This window comes from Taudactylus pleione, unplaced genomic scaffold (genome assembly GCF_031769625.1).
Source record: "Taudactylus pleione unplaced genomic scaffold, aTauple2 ptg002190l, whole genome shotgun sequence".
Taxonomy (NCBI): Eukaryota; Metazoa; Chordata; class Amphibia; order Anura; family Myobatrachidae; genus Taudactylus; species Taudactylus pleione.
In genome coordinates this window covers 179,723-202,262 of record NW_028286583.1, presented here as the reverse complement: position 1 = coordinate 202,262, position 22,540 = coordinate 179,723, and positions in this window count along the sequence as shown.

Here is a 22,540-nt window from a genome sequence, read left to right as displayed (position 1 = left end):
CTCTGGCAGCGGTGCTGGTGTTTGGCAAGGGGCATTGGCTGCGCATGGTTCTGTGCGGGCACATTGTCACTAGGCCTGGTGAGGTCTGGCGGTGTTTCCGTTCCGTTGGCATGGGCGCCGCCATCTTGCCTGCAGCCATGTGATTCCGGCTGTCCAATCCTGGTAGGTCATGTGCTCATTCCAGCCAGTCACAGCGCGGCACTGAGTATTTAGGAAGGTCCAGAGCCTTCCTTCCTTTGCAAGTGCAACATGTTTCTAAGCTGCGGCTGAGAGTGAGTATCTGAACCTGCTGTTTCCCTGCACCTTGCTTCATTTCACTCCCAGCTGGACTTCACTACCTCTGTCTGCATCAGTTACACCTCACCATACCTGTATTCAGTTACACCTCACCATACCTGCATTATGTTACAGCTCACCATACCTGTATTCTGTTACAACTCACCATACCTGCATTCTGTTACACCTCACCATACCTGTATTCTGTTACAACTCACCATACCTGCATTCTGTTACACCACATCATACCTGCATTCTGTTACACCTCACCATACCTGCATTCTGTTACACCTCACCATACCTGCATTCTGTTACAGCTCATCATACCTGCATTCTGTTACACCACATCATACCCGCATTCTGTTACACCACATCATACCTGCATTCTGTTACACCACATCATACCTGCATTCTGTTACACCACATCATACCTGCATTCTGTTACACCACATCATACCCGCATTCAGTTACAGCTCACCATACCTGCATTCTGTTACACCACATCATACCCGCATTCTGTTACACCACATCATACCTGCATTCTGTTACACCACATCATACCTGCATTCTGTTACACCACATCATACCCGCATTCTGTTACAGCTCACCATACCCGCATTCTGTTACACCACATCATACCTGCATTCTGTTACACCTCACCATACCTGCATTCTGTTACACCTCACCATACCTGCATTCTGTTACAGCTCATCATACCTGCATTCTGTTACACCACATCATACCCGCATTCTGTTACACCACATCATACCTGCATTCTGTTACACCACATCATACCTGCATTCTGTTACACCACATCATACCTGCATTCTGTTACACCACATCATACCCGCATTCAGTTACAGCTCACCATACCTGCATTCTGTTACACCACATCATACCCGCATTCTGTTACACCACATCATACCTGCATTCTGTTACACCACATCATACCTGCATTCTGTTACACCACATCATACCCGCATTCTGTTACAGCTCACCATACCTGCATTCTGTTACACCACATCATACCCGCATTCTGTTACACCACATCATACCCGCATTCTGTTACAGCTCATCATACCTGCATTCTGTTACAGCTCATCATACCTGCATTCTGTTACAGCTCATCATACCTGCATTCTGTTACACCACATCATACCCGCATTCTGTTACACCACATCATACCTGCATTCTGTTACACCACATCATACCCGCATTCTGTTACACCACATCATACCTGCATTCTGTTACACCACATCATACCCGCATTCTGTTACACCACATCATACCCGCATTCTGTTACACCACATCATACCCGCATTCTGTTACACCTCATCATACCTGCATTCTGTTACACCTCACCATACCCGCATTCAGTTACAGCTCATCCTACCCGCATTCTGTTACAGCTCATCCTACCCGCATTCAGTTACAGCTCATCCTACCCGCATTCTGTTACACCTCACCATACCTGCATTCTGTTACACCTCATCATACCTGCATTCTGTTACACCTCACCATACCCGCATTCAGTTACAGCTCATCCTACCCGCATTCTGTTACAGCTCATCCTACCCGCATTCAGTTACAGCTCATCCTACCCGCATTCTGTTACACCACATCATACCTGCATTCTGTTACACCACATCATACCTGCATTCTGTTACACCACATCATACCCGCATTCAGTTACAGCTCACCATACCTGCATTCTGTTACACCACATCATACCCGCATTCTGTTACACCACATCATACCTGCATTCTGTTACACCACATCATACCTGCATTCTGTTACACCACATCATACCCGCATTCTGTTACAGCTCACCATACCTGCATTCTGTTACACCACATCATACCCGCATTCTGTTACACCACATCATACCCGCATTCTGTTACAGCTCATCATACCTGCATTCTGTTACAGCTCATCATACCTGCATTCTGTTACAGCTCATCATACCTGCATTCTGTTACACCACATCATACCCGCATTCTGTTACACCACATCATACCTGCATTCTGTTACACCACATCATACCCGCATTCTGTTACACCACATCATACCTGCATTCTGTTACACCACATCATACCTGCATTCTGTTACACCACATCATACCTGCATTCTGTTACAGCTCATCATACCTGCATTCTGTTACACCTCATCATACCTGCATTCTGTTACACCTCACCATACCCGCATTCAGTTACAGCTCATCCTACCTGCATTCTGTTACACCTCATCCTACCCGCATTCTGTTACAGCTCATCCTACCCGCATTCAGTTACAGCTCATCCTACCCGCATTCTGTTACACCTCACCATACCCGCATTCTGTTACACCTCATCATACCTGCATCAGTTACACCTCACCATACCCGCATTCAGTTACACCTCATCATACCTGTATTCTGTTTTCAGCTCACCATACCCGCATTCTGTTACACCTCATCATACCCGCATTCTGTTACATCTCACCATACCCGCATTCTGTTACAGCTCACCATACCCGCATTCTGTTACACCTCATCATACCCGCATTCTGTTACACCTCATCATACCTGCATTCTGTTTTCAGCTCACCATACCCGCATTCTGTTACATCTCACCATACCCGCATTCTGTTACACCTCATCATACCTGTATTCTGTTTTCAGCTCATCCTACCCGCATTCTGTTACACCTCACCATACCCGCATTCTGTTACACCTCATCATACCTGTATTCTGTTTTCAGCTCATCCTACCCGCATTCTGTTACACCTCACCATACCCGCATTCTGTTACACCTCACCATACCCGCATTCTGTTACACCTCATCATACCTGCATCAGTTACACCTCATCATACCTGTATTCTGTTTTCAGCTCACCATACCCGCATTCTGTTACACCTCATCATACCCGCATTCTGTTACACCTCACCATACCCGCATTCTGTTACACCTCACCATACCCGCATTCTGTTACAGCTCACCATACCCGCATTCTGTTACATCTCACCATACCTGCATTCTGTTACACCTCATCATACCTATATTCTGTTACATCTCACCATACCCGCATTCTGTTACACCTCACCATACCCGCATTCTGTTTTCAGCTCACCATACCCGCATTCTGTTACACCTCACCATACCCGCATTCTGTTACAACTCACCATACCCGCATTCTGTTACACCTCACCATACCTGTATTCTGTTACACCTCATCATACCTGCATTCTGTTACACCTCATCATACCTGCATTCTGTTACACCACATCATACCTGCATTCTGTTACACCTCACCATACCCGCATTCTGTTACACCTCATCATACCTGCATTCAGTTACACCTCATCATACCTGCATTCTGTTACACCACATCATACCTGCATTCTGTTACACCTCACCATACCCGCATTCTGTTACACCTCATCATACCTGCATTCAGTTACACCTCATCATACCTGCATTCTGTTACACCTCACCATACCTGCATTCAGTTACACCACATCATACCCGCATTCTGTTACACCTCACCATACCCGCATTCTGTTACACCTCACCATACCTGCATTCTGTTACACCTCACCATACCTGCATTCTGTTACACCTCACCATACCCGCATTCAGTTACACCACATCATACCCGCATTCTGTTACACCTCATCATACCTGCATTCTGTTACACCTCACCATACCCGCATTCTGTTACACCTCACCATACCTGCATTCTGTTACACCTCACCATACCCGCATTCTGTTACACCTCACCATACCTGTTTTCTGTTTTCAGCTCACCATACCCGCATTCTGTTACACCTCACCATACCCGCATTCTGTTACACCTCACCATACCCGCATTCTGTTACACCTCATCATACCTGCATTCTGTTACACCACATCATACCTGCATTCTGTTACACCTCACCATACCTGTTTTCTGTTTTCAGCTCACCATACCCGCATTCTGTTACACCTCATCATACCTGCATTCTGTTACACCTCACCATACCTGCATTCTGTTACACCTCACCATACCTGTTTTCTGTTTTCAGCTCACCATACCCGCATTCTGTTACACCTCACCATACCTGTTTTCTGTTTTCAGCTCACCATACCCGCATTCTGTTACACCTCACCATACCTGCATTCTGTTACACCTCACCATACCTGCATTCTGTTACACCACATCATACCCGCATTCTGTTACACCACATCATACCCGCATTCTGTTACACCTCATCATACCCGCATTCTGTTACATCTCACCATACCCGCATTCTGTTACACCTCACCATACCCGCATTCTGTTACAGCTCACCATACCCGCATTCTGTTACATCTCACCATACCTGCATTCTGTTACACCTCATCATACCTATATTCTGTTACATCTCACCATACCCGCATTCTGTTACACCTCACCATACCCGCATTCTGTTTTCAGCTCACCATACCCGCATTCTGTTACACCTCATCATACCTGCATTCAGTTACACCTCATCATACCTGCATTCTGTTACACCACATCATACCTGCATTCTGTTACACCTCACCATACCCGCATTCTGTTACACCTCATCATACCTGCATTCAGTTACACCTCATCATACCTGCATTCTGTTACACCTCACCATACCTGCATTCAGTTACACCACATCATACCTGCATTCTGTTACACCACATCATACCTGCATTCTGTTACACCACATCATACCTGCATTCTGTTACACCTCACCATACCCGCATTCTGTTACACCTCATCATACCTGCATTCTGTTACACCTCACCATACCTGCATTCTGTTACACCACATCATACCTGCATTCTGTTACACCTCACCATACCTGTTTTCTGTTTTCAGCTCACCATACCCGCATTCTGTTACACCTCACCATACCCGCATTCTGTTACACCTCATCATACCTGCATTCTGTTACACCACATCATACCTGCATTCTGTTACACCTCACCATACCTGCATTCTGTTACACCTCACCATACCTGTTTTCTGTTTTCAGCTCACCATACCCGCATTCTGTTACACCTCACCATACCTGCATTATGTTACAGCTCACCATACCTGTATTCTGTTACACCTCACCATACCTGCATTCTGTTACACCTCACCATACCTGCATTATGTTACAGCTCACCATACCTGTATTCTGTTACACCACATCATACCTGCATTCTGTTACACCACATCATACCCGCATTCTGTTACACCACATCATACCTGCATTCTGTTACACCACATCATACCCGCATTCTGTTACACCACATCATACCCGCATTCAGTTACAGCTCACCATACCCGCATTCTGTTACACCACATCATACCCGCATTCTGTTACACCACATCATACCTGCATTCTGTTACACCACATCATACCCGCATTCTGTTACAGCTCACCATACCTGCATTCTGTTACACCACATCATACCCGCATTCAGTTACAGCTCACCATACCCGCATTCTGTTACACCACATCATACCCGCATTCTGTTACACCACATCATACCTGCATTCTGTTACACCACATCATACCCGCATTCTGTTACAGCTCACCATACCCGCATTCTGTTACACCTCATCATACCTGCATTCTGTTACACCTCACCATACCTGCATTCTGTTACACCTCACCATACCTGTTTTCTGTTTTCAGCTCACCATACCCGCATTCTGTTACACCTCACCATACCTGCATTCTGTTACACCACATCATACCCGCATTCTGTTACACCTCACCATACCTGCATTCTGTTACACCTCACCATACCTGCATTCTGTTACACCACATCATACCCGCATTCTGTTACACCACATCATACCCGCATTCTGTTACACCTCATCATACCCGCATTCTGTTACATCTCACCATACCCGCATTCTGTTACACCTCACCATACCCGCATTCTGTTACAGCTCACCATACCCGCATTCTGTTACATCTCACCATACCTGCATTCTGTTACACCTCATCATACCTATATTCTGTTACATCTCACCATACCCGCATTCTGTTACACCTCACCATACCCGCATTCTGTTTTCAGCTCACCATACCCGCATTCTGTTACACCTCATCATACCTGCATTCTGTTACACCTCACCATACCCGCATTCTGTTACACCTCATCATACCTGCATTCAGTTACACCTCATCATACCTGCATTCTGTTACACCTCACCATACCCGCATTCTGTTACACCTCACCATACCCGCATTCTGTTTTCAGCTCACCATACCCGCATTCTGTTACACCTCATCATACCTGCATTCAGTTACACCTCATCATACCTGCATTCTGTTACACCACATCATACCTGCATTCTGTTACACCTCACCATACCCGCATTCTGTTACACCTCATCATACCTGCATTCAGTTACACCTCATCATACCTGCATTCAGTTACACCACATCATACCTGCATTCTGTTACACCACATCATACCTGCATTCTGTTACACCACATCATACCTGCATTCTGTTACACCTCACCATACCCGCATTCTGTTACACCTCATCATACCTGCATTCTGTTACACCTCACCATACCTGCATTCTGTTACACCACATCATACCTGCATTCTGTTACACCACATCATACCTGCATTCTGTTACACCTCACCATACCTGTTTTCTGTTTTCAGCTCACCATACCCGCATTCTGTTACACCTCACCATACCTGTTTTCTGTTTTCAGCTCACCATACCCGCATTCTGTTACACCTCATCATACCTGCATTATGTTACAGCTCACCATACCTGTATTCTGTTACACCTCATCATACCCGTATTCTGTTACACCTCACCATACCTGCATTATGTTACAGCTCACCATACCTGTATTCTGTTACACCTCACCATACCTGCATTCTGTTACAGCTCATCATACCTGCATTCTGTTACACCACATCATACCTGCATTCTGTTACACCACATCATACCCGCATTCTGTTACACCACATCATACCCGCATTCTGTTACACCACATCATACCCGCATTCAGTTACAGCTCACCATACCCGCATTCTGTTACACCACATCATACCCGCATTCTGTTACACCACATCATACCCGCATTCTGTTACACCACATCATACCTGCATTCTGTTACACCACATCATACCCGCATTCTGTTACAGCTCACCATACCTGCATTCTGTTACACCACATCATACCCGCATTCTGTTACACCACATCATACCTGCATTCTGTTACACCTCACCATACCTGCATTCTGTTACACCACATCATACCTGCATTCTGTTACACCACATCATACCTGCATTCTGTTACACCACATCATACCCGCATTCTGTTACACCTCACCATACCTGTTTTCTGTTTTCAGCTCACCATACCCGCATTCTGTTACACCTCACCATACCTGTTTTCTGTTTTCAGCTCACCATACCCGCATTCTGTTACACCTCACCATACCCGCATTCTGTTACACCTCATCATACCTGCATTCTGTTACACCTCACCATACCCGCATTCTGTTACACCTCACCATACCTGTTTTCTGTTTTCAGCTCACCATACCCGCATTCTGTTACACCTCATCATACCCGCATTCTGTTACACCTCACCATACCCGCATTCTGTTACAGCTCACCATACCCGCATTCTGTTACACCTCACCATACCCGCATTCTGTTACAGCTCACCATACCCGCATTCTGTTACACCTCACCATACCTGCATTCTGTTACACCACATCATACCTGCATTCTGTTACACCACATCATACCTGCATTCTGTTACATCTCACCATACCTGCATTCTGTTACAGCTCACCATACCTGCATTCTGTTACAGCTCACCATACCCGCATTCTGTTACAGCTCACCATACCCGCATTCTGTTACAGCTCACCATACCCGCATTCTGTTACAGCTCACCATACCCGCATTCTGTTACAGCTCACCATACCCGCATTCTGTTACACCTCACCATACCTGCATTCTGTTACATCTCACCATACCTGCATTCTGTTACATCTCACCATACCTGCATTCTGTTACAGCTCACCATACCCGCATTCTGTTACACCTCACCATACCTGCATTCTGTTACACCTCACCATACCTGCATTCTGTTACACCACATCATACCTGCATTCTGTTACACCTCACCATACCTGCATTCTGTTACACCTCACCATACCTGCATTCTGTTACACCTCACCATACCCGCATTCTGTTACACCTCACCATACCCGCATTCTGTTACACCACATCATACCTGCATTCTGTTACACCACATCATACCTGCATTCTGTTACACCACATCATACCTGCATTCTGTTACACCACATCATACCTGCATTCTGTTACACCACATCATACCCGCATTCTGTTACACCTCATCATACCTGCATTCTGTTACACCACATCATACCCGCATTCTGTTACAGCTCATCATACCTGCATTCTGTTACACCACATCATACCCGCATTCTGTTACACCACATCATACCCGCATTCTGTTACACCTCATCATACCTGCATTCTGTTACACCACATCATACCCGCATTCTGTTACAGCTCATCATACCTGCATTCTGTTACACCTCACCATACCCGCATTCAGTTATACCTCCCCATACCCGCATTCAGTTACAGCTCATCCTACCTGCATTCTGTTACACCTCATCCTACCCGCATTCTGTTACAGCTCATCCTACCCGCATTCAGTTACAGCTCATCCTACCCGCATTCTGTTACACCTCACCATACCCGCATTCTGTTACACCTCATCATACCTGCATCAGTTACACCTCACCATACCCGCATTCAGTTACACCTCATCATACCTGTATTCTGTTTTCAGCTCACCATACCCGCATTCTGTTACATCTCACCATACCCGCATTCTGTTACAGCTCATCATACCCGCATTCTGTTACACCTCATCATACCTGCATTCTGTTTTCAGCTCACCATACCCGCATTCTGTTACACCTCATCATACCTGTATTCTGTTTTCAGCTCATCCTACCCGCATTCTGTTACACCTCACCATACCCGCATTCTGTTACACCTCATCATACCTGCATCAGTTACACCTCACCATACCCGCATTCAGTTACACCTCATCATACCTGTATTCTGTTTTCAGCTCACCATACCCGCATTCTGTTACACCTCATCATACCCGCATTCTGTTACATCTCACCATACCCGCATTCTGTTACACCTCACCATACCCGCATTCTGTTACAGCTCACCATACCCGCATTCTGTTACAGCTCATCATACCTGCATTCTGTTACACCACATCATACCCGCATTCTGTTACATCTCACCATACCCGCATTCTGTTACAGCTCACCATACCCGCATTCTGTTACACCTCACCATACCTGTATTCTGTTTTCAGCTCACCATACCCGCATTCTGTTACACCTCACCATACCCGCATTCTGTTACACCTCATCATACCTGCATTCTGTTACACCTCATCATACCTGCATTCTGTTACACCACATCATACCTGCATTCTGTTACACCTCACCATACCCGCATTCTGTTACACCTCACCATACCCGCATTCTGTTACACCACATCATACCTGCATTCTGTTACACCACATCATACCCGCATTCTGTTACACCTCATCATACCTGCATTCTGTTACACCACATCATACCCGCATTCTGTTACAGCTCATCATACCTGCATTCTGTTACACCACATCATACCTGCATTCTGTTACACCACATCATACCCGCATTCTGTTACACCTCATCATACCTGCATTCTGTTACACCACATCATACCCGCATTCTGTTACAGCTCATCATACCTGCATTCTGTTACACCTCACCATACCCGCATTCAGTTATACCTCCCCATACCCGCATTCAGTTACAGCTCATCCTACCTGCATTCTGTTACACCTCATCCTACCCGCATTCTGTTACAGCTCATCCTACCCGCATTCAGTTACAGCTCATCCTACCCGCATTCTGTTACACCTCACCATACCCGCATTCTGTTACACCTCATCATACCTGCATCAGTTACACCTCACCATACCCGCATTCAGTTACACCTCATCATACCTGTATTCTGTTTTCAGCTCACCATACCCGCATTCTGTTACATCTCACCATACCCGCATTCTGTTACAGCTCATCATACCCGCATTCTGTTACACCTCATCATACCTGCATTCTGTTTTCAGCTCACCATACCCGCATTCTGTTACACCTCATCATACCTGTATTCTGTTTTCAGCTCATCCTACCCGCATTCTGTTACACCTCACCATACCCGCATTCTGTTACACCTCATCATACCTGCATCAGTTACACCTCACCATACCCGCATTCAGTTACACCTCATCATACCTGTATTCTGTTTTCAGCTCACCATACCCGCATTCTGTTACACCTCATCATACCCGCATTCTGTTACATCTCACCATACCCGCATTCTGTTACACCTCACCATACCCGCATTCTGTTACAGCTCACCATACCCGCATTCTGTTACAGCTCATCATACCTGCATTCTGTTACACCACATCATACCCGCATTCTGTTACATCTCACCATACCCGCATTCTGTTACAGCTCACCATACCCGCATTCTGTTACACCTCACCATACCTGTATTCTGTTTTCAGCTCACCATACCCGCATTCTGTTACACCTCACCATACCCGCATTCTGTTACACCTCATCATACCTGCATTCTGTTACACCTCATCATACCTGCATTCTGTTACACCACATCATACCTGCATTCTGTTACACCTCACCATACCCGCATTCTGTTACACCTCACCATACCTGCATTCTGTTACACCTCACCATACCTGCATTCTGTTACACCTCACCATACCTGCATTCTGTTACACCTCACCATACCTGCATTCTGTTACACCACATCATACCTGCATTCTGTTACACCTCACCATACCCGCATTCTGTTACACCTCACCATACCTGTTTTCTGTTTTCAGCTCACCATACCCGCATTCTGTTACACCTCACCATACCTGTTTTCTGTTTTCAGCTCATCCTACCTGCATTCTGTTACACCTCATCCTACCCGCATTCTGTTACAGCTCATCCTACCCGCATTCAGTTACAGCTCATCCTACCCGCATTCTGTTACACCTCACCATACCCGCATTCTGTTACACCTCATCATACCTGCATCAGTTACACCTCACCATACCCGCATTCAGTTACACCTCATCATACCTGTATTCTGTTTTCAGCTCACCATACCCGCATTCTGTTACATCTCACCATACCCGCATTCTGTTACAGCTCATCATACCCGCATTCTGTTACACCTCATCATACCTGCATTCTGTTTTCAGCTCACCATACCCGCATTCTGTTACACCTCATCATACCTGTATTCTGTTTTCAGCTCATCCTACCCGCATTCTGTTACACCTCACCATACCCGCATTCTGTTACACCTCATCATACCTGCATCAGTTACACCTCATCATACCTGTATTCTGTTTTCAGCTCACCATACCCGCATTCTGTTACACCTCATCATACCCGCATTCTGTTACATCTCACCATACCCGCATTCTGTTACACCTCACCATACCCGCATTCTGTTACAGCTCACCATACCCGCATTCTGTTACAGCTCACCATACCCGCATTCTGTTACACCTCACCATACCTGTATTCTGTTTTCAGCTCACCATACCCGCATTCTGTTACACCTCACCATACCCGCATTCTGTTACACCTCATCATACCTGCATTCTGTTACACCTCATCATACCTGCATTCTGTTACACCACATCATACCTGCATTCTGTTACACCTCACCATACCCGCATTCTGTTACACCTCACCATACCCGCATTCTGTTACACCACATCATACCTGCATTCTGTTACACCTCACCATACCCGCATTCTGTTACACCTCACCATACCTGCATTCTGTTACACCTCACCATACCTGCATTCTGTTACACCACATCATACCTGCATTCTGTTACACCTCACCATACCCGCATTCTGTTACACCTCACCATACCTGTTTTCTGTTTTCAGCTCATCATACCTGCATTCTGTTACACCACATCATACCTGCATTCTGTTACACCTCACCATACCTGTTTTCTGTTTTCAGCTCACCATACCCGCATTCTGTTACAGCTCACCATACCCGCATTCTGTTACACCTCACCATACCCGCATTCTGTTACACCTCACCATACCTGTTTTCTGTTTTCAGCTCACCATACCCGCATTCTGTTACACCTCATCATACCTGTATTCTGTTTTCAGCTCACCATACCCGCATTCTGTTACACCACATCATACCTGCATTCTGTTACACCACATCATACCTGCATTCTGTTACATCTCACCATACCTGCATTCTGTTACATCTCACCATACCTGCATTCTGTTACATCTCACCATACCCGCATTCTGTTACACCTCACCATACCTGTATTCTGTTTTCAGCTCACCATACCCGCATTCTGTTACACCTCACCATACCCGCATTCTGTTACACCTCATCATACCTGCATTCTGTTACACCTCACCATACCTGCATTCTGTTACACCTCACCATACCTGCATTCTGTTACACCTCACCATACCCGCATTCTGTTACACCTCACCATACCTGTTTTCTGTTTTCAGCTCACCATAGCTGCATTCTGTTACATCTCACCATACCCGCATTCTGTTACACCACATCATACCTGCATTCTGTTACACCACATCATACCTGCATTCTGTTACACCACATCATACCTGCATTCTGTTACACCTCACCATACCCGCATTCTGTTACACCTCACCATACCTGCATTCTGTTACACCTCACCATACCTGCATTCTGTTACACCACATCATACCTGCATTCTGTTACACCACATCATACCTGCATTCTGTTACACCTCACCATACCCGCATTCTGTTACACCACATCATACCTGCATTCTGTTACACCTCACCATACCTGCATTCTGTTACACCTCACCATACCTGCATTCTGTTACATCTCACCATACCCGCATTCTGTTACACCACATCATACCTGCATTCTGTTACACCTCATCATACCTGCATTCTGTTACACCACATCATACCTGCATTCTGTTACACCTCACCATACCTGCATTCTGTTACACCACATCATACCTGCATTCTGTTACACCTCACCATACCTGCATTCTGTTACACCTCACCATACCTGTTTTCTGTTTTCAGCTCACCATACCTGCATTCTGTTACATCTCACCATACCCGCATTCTGTTACACCTCACCATACCCGCATTCTGTTACACCTCACCATACCTGTTTTCTGTTTTCAGCTCATCATACCTGCATTCTGTTACACCACATCATACCTGCATTCTGTTACACCTCACCATACCCGCATTCTGTTACACCTCACCATACCTGCATTCTGTTACACCTCACCATACCCGCATTCTGTTACACCTCACCATACCTGCATTCTGTTACACCTCACCATACCTGTTTTCTGTTTTCAGCTCACCATACCCGCATTCTGTTACACCTCACCATACCTGTTTTCTGTTTTCAGCTCACCATACCCGCATTCTGTTACAGCTCACCATACCTGCATTCTGTTACACCTCACCATACCCGCATTCTGTTACACCTCACCATACCTGTTTTCTGTTTTCAGCTCACCATACCCGCATTCTGTTACACCTCACCATACCCGCATTCTGTTACACCTCACCATACCTGTTTTCTGTTTTCAGCTCACCATACCCGCATTCTGTTACACCTCATCATACCTGCATTCTGTTACATCTCACCATACCTGCATTCTGTTACACCTCACCATACCTGTATTCTGTTACACCTCACCATACCTGTATTCTGTTTTCAGCTCACCATACCTGCATCAGTTACAGCTCATCATACTGGGCTATTCCTTCCTGTCACTATCTGGACATTTTCTCATTAACCCCCACTACAGTTATTAAGTGCACTTTAGTGCTATACCTGGTCTTTTCATTTGCCATTCCCATGTCTTCTTAGTCACATATTAAAAACCCCACTTTTTCATTTAAGTCTGCTCCTGTGTCTGCTTCTATCACCACCCCGGGTCCACAACAAATTCAGAATCTCACAGTTTGCACTGGCCCCATGGATCCGGCCACGGAACAGGAGTCAGGAGTGGATTTATTTCGCTGTATTGCTGGTCGTTTAGAAAACCTGGAAGCTATGCAACATCAAATGGCCCAGTTCCTACAGGAGATGTCTAAACGCCAAGATACTCTGCAAACCTCGTTAATCACCCCTGGGGTATCAGCAACTTCCCCTCCTCCTGTGCCTGGTTATACTGGGACCAGGGTATCCCCTTGTCTACATCTACCCATGCCAAGCAAGTATGACGGCAATCCTAAGCTCTGTTGTGGTTTTTTAAATCAGTGTGATATACACTTTACGTTATAGCCTGATAACTTCCCCACCGCTAGAACCAAAGTGGCATACATTGTGTCCTTGCTGACCGGCTCGGCTCTGGATTGGGCCTCCCCACTCTGTGAGCTTTCAGACTCGCTGCTGGATAATTATACAGACTTTGTATCTTCATTCAGGAGGATTTTCGATGAACCTGGACACACAGTGTCAGCATCATCCAGCATCATGACCCTGAGACAAGAAACCCGTCCTGTCAGCCAATATGCCGTACAGTTTCAAATTTTGGCATCGGAGCTTAAGTGGAATGAGGAGGCCCCACCTCAGCCTTTTGGCATGGTCTGTCCGACCGATTAAAAGATGATCTGATTACCCGTGAGCTTCCTACCAATTTAAATTATATGATCTCACTCTGCAACAAAATTGACCTACGCATCAGAGAACGTCAGGCTGAAAAGCACAGAACTGACCGGCAAAGGTCATTTACGTCTCCCTTGCCTATCCTTCCACCCCATCATCCTATAGATGAGGAGCGCATGCAGGTGAACCATACCCATCTCTCCAAAGAGGAACATCAGAGAAGGATGCTAAAAGACCTCTGTCTGTACTGCGGAGATTCGGGTCACCTGGTGGCCTCCTGCTCCCGCAAGTCGGGAAACGCCCATTCCTAACTGACCTTGGGGACATCAAGTTCGGAGTTATTTGCCCATCCCCAAACACTAAAGATTTCAAGATTTCCTTAGCTTTGGATCTCAAGCCCAACCCTGTCTTCGTCTCTGCTCTATTAGACTTCATGACTTCCAGCCTAGTTGATAAACTACAGATTCCTTGTTCATCTCTCAAGCACGCAATTTCCCTGACTTCTGTAGATGGACGTCCTCTAACTAAAGGACTGGTCACCAAGGAAACTCAACCAGTAGTAGTTCGAGTTGGGGCACTCCACTCCGAGTCTTTAAAGTTCTTAGTGATTCCAGAGGCTTCTCAAGGAATCATCTTCGGACTACCCTGGTTACGCCAACATAATCCCAGGATAGACTGGTGCTCAATGCAGATTCTTTCATGGGGATCTGACTGTCAGATATCCTGTCTTCCCAAAATACGACCTGTAAGAAAGACAGCTTCGTTACCATCTCCAGCTATACCCGAGGAGTACCAGATGTTCTCTGATGTTTTTTTCCGAGCAACAGGCGAACGTCTTGCCTCCCCACAGAGAATGGGACTGTCCTATCGAGCTGCTGCCTGACAAGATGCCACCCCGTGGTCGCACCTATCCTCTATCCATGCCTGAGACTCAAGCCATGTCAGAGTACATCCAGGACAACCTAGCAAAGGGATTTATTCGACCTTCCACCTCTCCCGCTGGAGCCGGCTTCTTTTTCATTGGCAAGAAAGACGGAGGCCTAAGACCTTGTATAGATTACCGGGGCCTCAATGATATAACAATTAAGAATAGGTATCCTCTTCCAACGATCACAGAATTGTTTGACAGAGTTAAAGGGTCCATCATATTCTCTAAGATAGATCTGAGAGGGGCTTATAATCTCATCTGCATTCGTGCTGGTGATGAATGGAAGACCACCTTTAATACTAGAGATGGACACTTTGAATACCTTGTGATGCCCTTTGGGTTGTGCAATGCCCCTGCCGTATTTCAGGGCTCTGTTAATGAGATTTTCTGGGACCTGTTGTACGTCTCGGTTGTAGTTTACCTGGACGATATATTGATTTTTTCGTCTGCTGTAACAAAACATCATGAACATGTGAAGGAAGTATTGTCCCGTCTAAGAAAGAACCACCTTTACTGCAAACTGGAGAAATGTTTCTTTGGGGTTCCCAGTGTGCCATTCTTTGGTTACGTCATCTCTGGCTCTAGTCTAGAAATGGACCCCAAGAAGGTGCAGGCGATTTTGGATTGGTCCCGTCCTCAAACGTTGAAAGCCGTCTAGAGATTGCTTGGGTTCGCCAACTACTATAGACATTTATTAAAGGATTTTCATCATTGTTGGCTCCCATTACCGCCTTGACCCGAAAAGACGCTAACCCTGCCCTATGGCCACCTGAGGCAGAGACTGCCTTCCAACTTTTAAAACAGGCGTTTATTTCAGCTCCAGTCTTGCGACAACCAGATCTGGATAGGCCGTTTCTAGTGGAAGTGGATGCGTCTTCAGAGGCCGTGGGTGCAGTTCTTTCCCAGCGTTATGACGATAATCGAGTTCATCCCTGTGGTTTCTTCTCCAAGAAATTTTCTCCAGCTGAGAGAAATTATGCCATTGGTGAACAAGAACTTTTAGCAGTAAAGTTAACCTTGAAAGAATGGAGATATCTGCTGGAAGGGGCCAAGTTTCCCTTCACTGTCTTCACGGACCATAAAATCTGCTCTTCCTCAAGAATCTTCAGTGCGTGAGTCCTTGTTTGGCCCGATGGGCGATATTCTTTGCTCGGTTCCAGTTCACCCTGACCTTCCGGTCTGGAGCCCTTAATCAAAAGGCAGATGCCCTGTCCAGATCTTTCCGCTGTGATGACAAATCAGAGAATCAACAAAATACCCCTGTCTTTGAGTCAAGAGTCTTCGCCACCTTACAGCTACAGCCTCCTACAGGGAAGTCCTTTGTGGCCCCGGAGTTAAGGAAGCAGCTCCTCACCTGGGCTCATTCCTCTCACTTTGCAGGTCAATCAGGTACCCGGAAGACCTTGGAATTTTTAAAGAGAGGCTATTGGTGGCCATCCATGAAAGCAGACGTGTCGGAGTTTATTACTTTGTGTTCTTCATGTGCCCAGCAGAGATCTTCACGTCAGGCACCGGCTGGTGAGTTATTGCCACTACCTTTTCCATCACGTACATGGACGCATCTCGGATGGACTTCGTCATGGATCTGCCGAATTCTCAAGGGTTCACTACCATCTGGGTCATAGTAGACCGATTCTCTAAAATGGTCCATTACATACCACTAAAGAAATTGCCTTCTGCCCCTGACCTGGCTCACTTGTTCGTTCAACATATTTTCCGTCTCCATGGTCTTCCAGCTGAGAGAGTCTCTGACCGTGGTGTTCAGTTCACAGCAAAATTTTGGAGAGCCTTATGTTCTGTATTGCAAGTAAAGCTAAATTTTCTATGGCTTATCACCCACAAAGCAACGGTTCCACTGAGAGGGTTAATCAAGATCTTGAGACCTTCCTGGGGATTTTTATGACATCTTCCCAGGACAATTGGTCTGCATTGCTGCCATGGGCTGAATTTGCTCATAACACCTCCTACCACTCTTCCACGAACCAAACACCATTCCAAGTGGTCTCAGATGTCCCAGCTGTAGAAGACACTGTACGGAGATTTGCTTCAATCTGGTCTCAAGTTCGTACTGACCTGGAGAAGGCGTCCTCCTGTTACAAATTTCAAGCTGATAAGAAGCGTAGGAAAATACCACATATGCAAGTTGGAGACCAGGTCTGGTTGTCCACCCGGAACCTACGACTTCGAGTGCCATCCATGAAATTTGCTTCACACTTCATCGGGCCCTTCTCCATCATAGAAGTCATTAATCCTGTGGCTTATCACCTTCAACTAACCCCTTATCTGAAAATTTCCAATTCCTTTCATGTCTCCATGTTGAAACCCCTGGTGCTAAACAAATTCCACAGAGTCCTGCCTGCTTCTCCCCGTGTCCAGACTGAAAGGGGCATAGAGTTTGAGGTCTCCCAGGTATTGGATTCCCATCTCCTCAGAGGACATTTGCAGTACCTACTGGACTGGAGGGGCTACAGCCCAGAGGAACGTTGTTGGACCAATGCCCAAGATATCCACGCTCCTGCACTCATCAAGAGGTTCCATGCTACCCATCCGGAGAAGCCTGGTGAGTGTCCTGAGGCCACCCATATGGGGGGGGTACTGTCACGGCCAGGGTTTCTCGGCATGGTAGTCACCGGGTATTACCTGTGAGGTCGTTATGGCGGGGGGTCTCTGGCAGCGGTGCTGGTGTTTGGCGAGGGGCATTGGCTGTGTGTGGTCCTGTGCGGGCACATTGTCACTAGGCCTTGTGAGGTCTGGCGGTGTTTCCGTTCCGTTGGCATGGGCGCCGCCATCTTGCCTGTGGCCATGTGATCCCAGCTGACCAATCCTGGTAGGTCATGTGCTCATTCCAGTCAGTCACAGCACGGCACTGAGTATTTAGGAAGGTCCAGAGCCTTCCTTCCTTTGCCAGTGCAACGTGTTTCTCAGTTGCGGCTGAGAGAGTACCTGTGCCTTACCTGTCTGCTTGTAATACGCTTGTAGCCTGAACCTTGCCTGCTCCAACCTGCTGGGCTTACCCTGCACCCTCCATATACCTTCTTACCTGCCTGAGTACCTGAACCTGCTGTTCCCTGCACCTTGCTTCATTTCACTCCCAGCTGGACTTCACTACCTCTGCCTGCATCAGTTACAGCTCACCAAACCTGCATCAGTTACAGCTCATCATACCTGCATTCTGTTACAGCTCACCATGCCTGCATTCAGTTACAGCTCACCATGCCTGCATTCAGTTACAGCTCACCATACCTGCATTCTGTTACACCTCACCATACCCGCATTCTGTTACACCTCACCATACCTGCATTCACTTACAGCTCATCATACCTGCATTCAGTTACAGCTCATCATACCTGCATTCTGTTACACCTCACCATACCTGCATTCTGTTACACCTCACCATACCTGCATTCACTTACAGCTCATCATACCTGCATTCAGTTACAGCTCATCATACCTGCATTCTGTTACACCTCACCATACCTGCATTCTGTTACAGCTCATCATACCTGCATTCTGTTACAGCTCACCATACCTGCATTCTGTTACACCTCACCATACCTGCATTCTGTTACACCTCACCATACCTGCATTCTGTTACAGCTCATCATACCTGCATTCTGTTACAGCTCACCATACCTGCATTCAGTTACACCTCACCATACCCGCATTCAGTTACAGCTCATCATACCTGCATTCTGTTTTCAGCTCACCATAATTGTATACTGGACTGTTCCTGCCTGTCACTATCTGGACACTTTCTCAATAACCCCCACTACAGTTATCAAGTGCACTTTAGTGCTATACCTGGACTTTTTCATTTGCCATTCCCATGTCTTCTAAATCACTTATTAAAAACTCCACTTTTTAAGTCTGCTTCTGTGTCTGCTCCTATCACCACCCCGGGTCCACAACAAATTCAGAACCTCACAGTGAGGTTATGTCGGAGGGTGGGAAGACGATCAGCTCTGTCTTAGACATATTAAGTTTAAGAAATTGCTGGGACATCCAGGAAGAGACAGCAGAGAGACAGTTGGAGATACGATCAGAAGAGAGGGGAGGAAAGGTAGATTTGAGTATCATCAGCATAGAGATTATAATGGAGGTCAAAAGAGCTGATGAGTTCACCTAGAGAGGACATATAGAGGGAGAATAGGAGAGGACCAAGAACATAACCTTGGGGAACACCTACTGTAAGAGGCTGTGGGGGGGGGAGGAGCCGCCATGAGAGGAAACAGAGAAGGATCGGTCAGAGAGGTAGGAGGATATCCAGGAGAGAGCAGTGTCACGTAGATTAAGGGAGTGAAGGATATGCAGCAGTAGAGGGTGGTCCACAGTGTCAAAAGCAGCAGAGAGGTCAAGGAGAATGAGCAGAGAGTAGTGGCCTTTAGATTTGGCAGCAAGGAGGTCATTGCTGACTTACGTGAGGGCAGTTTCAGTTGAGTGGAGAGAACGGAAGCCAGACTGAAAAGGGTCAAGGAGGGAAGAAAGGTGGTAAGGCGTTTGTAGACAATCCGCTCAAGGAGTTTGGAGGCAAAAGGGAGGAGAGGGATGGGTCGGTAGTTAGAGAGAATGTTAGGATCAAGGGTAGGTTTTTTTAAGAATGGGGGAGACAAGGGCATGCTTGAAAGCAGAAGGAACAGTGCCTGATGATAGGGAGAGATTAATGAGGTGGGCAAGATGAGAGCAGGCAGAGAGAGAGAGGAAGCGGAGGAGGTGGGAGGGGATAGGATCAAGGGGGGGAAGTGGAGGGGGGGGTGGAACCAGATGAGGGCCATGACTTCCACTCCAGATACAGGGGAGAAAGATGTCAGAGTTGGTAAAGTTGATGGGGAGGGGTGTTCTGGGAAAGGAGGAGGTGGAGAGTTGGGGGACTGGTTGGATATGATGTCCTGACGTATGGAATCAATTTTAGATGTAAAGTAGGTGGCAAAGTCAAGGGCAGAGAGCAAGGAGGGGAGGTGAGGAGGGGGTGGGCGAAGGAGGGAGTTGAAAGTAGTGAAGAGACGCAGGGGATTAGAGGACTGAGAGGAGATGAGGATCTGAAATATGACTGTTTAGAGAGGGAGAGAGCAGCACTATAGGATGAGAGCATATATTTGAAATGGAGAAAATCTGCCTTAGAGCGTGATCTTCTCCACTGTCGCTCGGCGGTTCGTGAACACGGTTATAACATACAAATATATACCTTGGGGAGATTGGGACAATGTGTGACAATGTTTCTTCTACCTATGAATATACACATATGTTTACGTTTCTGAGGCATCTTAGGACGCAGCACACAGATCTGCAATGCTGCCAGGAGGTATTTACACCAGACGCCTGCTGCTGTAGTTATACGATATTGCACAGCTGCTTCCCTGCGCGTCTCTGCGCCTGTACAATATCGCACGGCTGAGAAAATAGGCCCCATGTGGCAGCATCAGATCTAAGGGCAACTAAGGACAGAGGGCCTGATTCGTATGAGCCGCGATTGCACTGAGATTACAGACGCACAAAAGAATCTATCGCAGAGTGAGTGACAAGTGAGTGAGCCTGCTTAAGCTGAGGCTGGGCGGCTTGTGAGGCCAGGAACCTGCATCCACGGACGCAGGTCCAGGCTTTGCATCACCCAGAAAACAGGGTGATGCTCCCCAATAATCGTGAATCTGCGATCAGCAGTGCCCTTAGTGCTGGTTCTCATTCCAGTCCTCAAGTACCCCCAGCAGGTCATGTTTTCTGAATGTTTAATCATGCACCTACCACCACATACAGATATCCTGAAAACATGACCTGTTGGGAACATCTGAGGCAGCATGGTATAGTTAGCAGCATCCTCCGTCAACCCTGCAGTAGGGCCAATGGGCAATGTCACTGTCACCTGCGGGAGCGCGCAAATTATGGATACACACTAGGCGATGTACCCGATATGTCGATCTGATCTGTGCAATCGGACGACTTATAGTCTAGTGTGTACACGGCTTTAAACATACGGAAAGAGTCAATTCTGCACATTTTAAGGACAGGATTCCCTTGATAAATAAGCCGTGATAGATAGATAGAATATACATTGCTACATTCTAGTTATATTGGTCTTGTGCTCTGTCTATAAATATCAATGTCTGAGGGAATCAGCAATCGGTGATATAATACAAGTTACACTTAGGGGCCTAATAACTGCATAAATGTCCTGAAAACAAACATTCCTTATCATGGGGACCGGGAGAGTCATTTCAGGGTCATTTCTGCAGGTCCAGGACATGGATTCCGATAACAGACCGGGGGTAGGATGCACAATAGCGTTTTCAGAGATTGGCCGCTCACTGCATATGTGCCAAGGCCCTGGAACGCGATACATTCTGGAGCTTGGATGCGCTGGTCAACACCATCTTTAAATGGCGTTAACCTATAGAAGCCTATGGTCTTCTATTTGCAACCAATCGGATCCCTTCCAGTATGTGCAGAAGGACACCAGGGACATCTGGGTCAAAAATCCTGAAGACCCTCTATCACAGAAGTCAGCTCTTACCAGGAGAGCGGCCCCTTGTGATTTCATTCATGTATACCGGCGTTATTTACACCATTCTGCA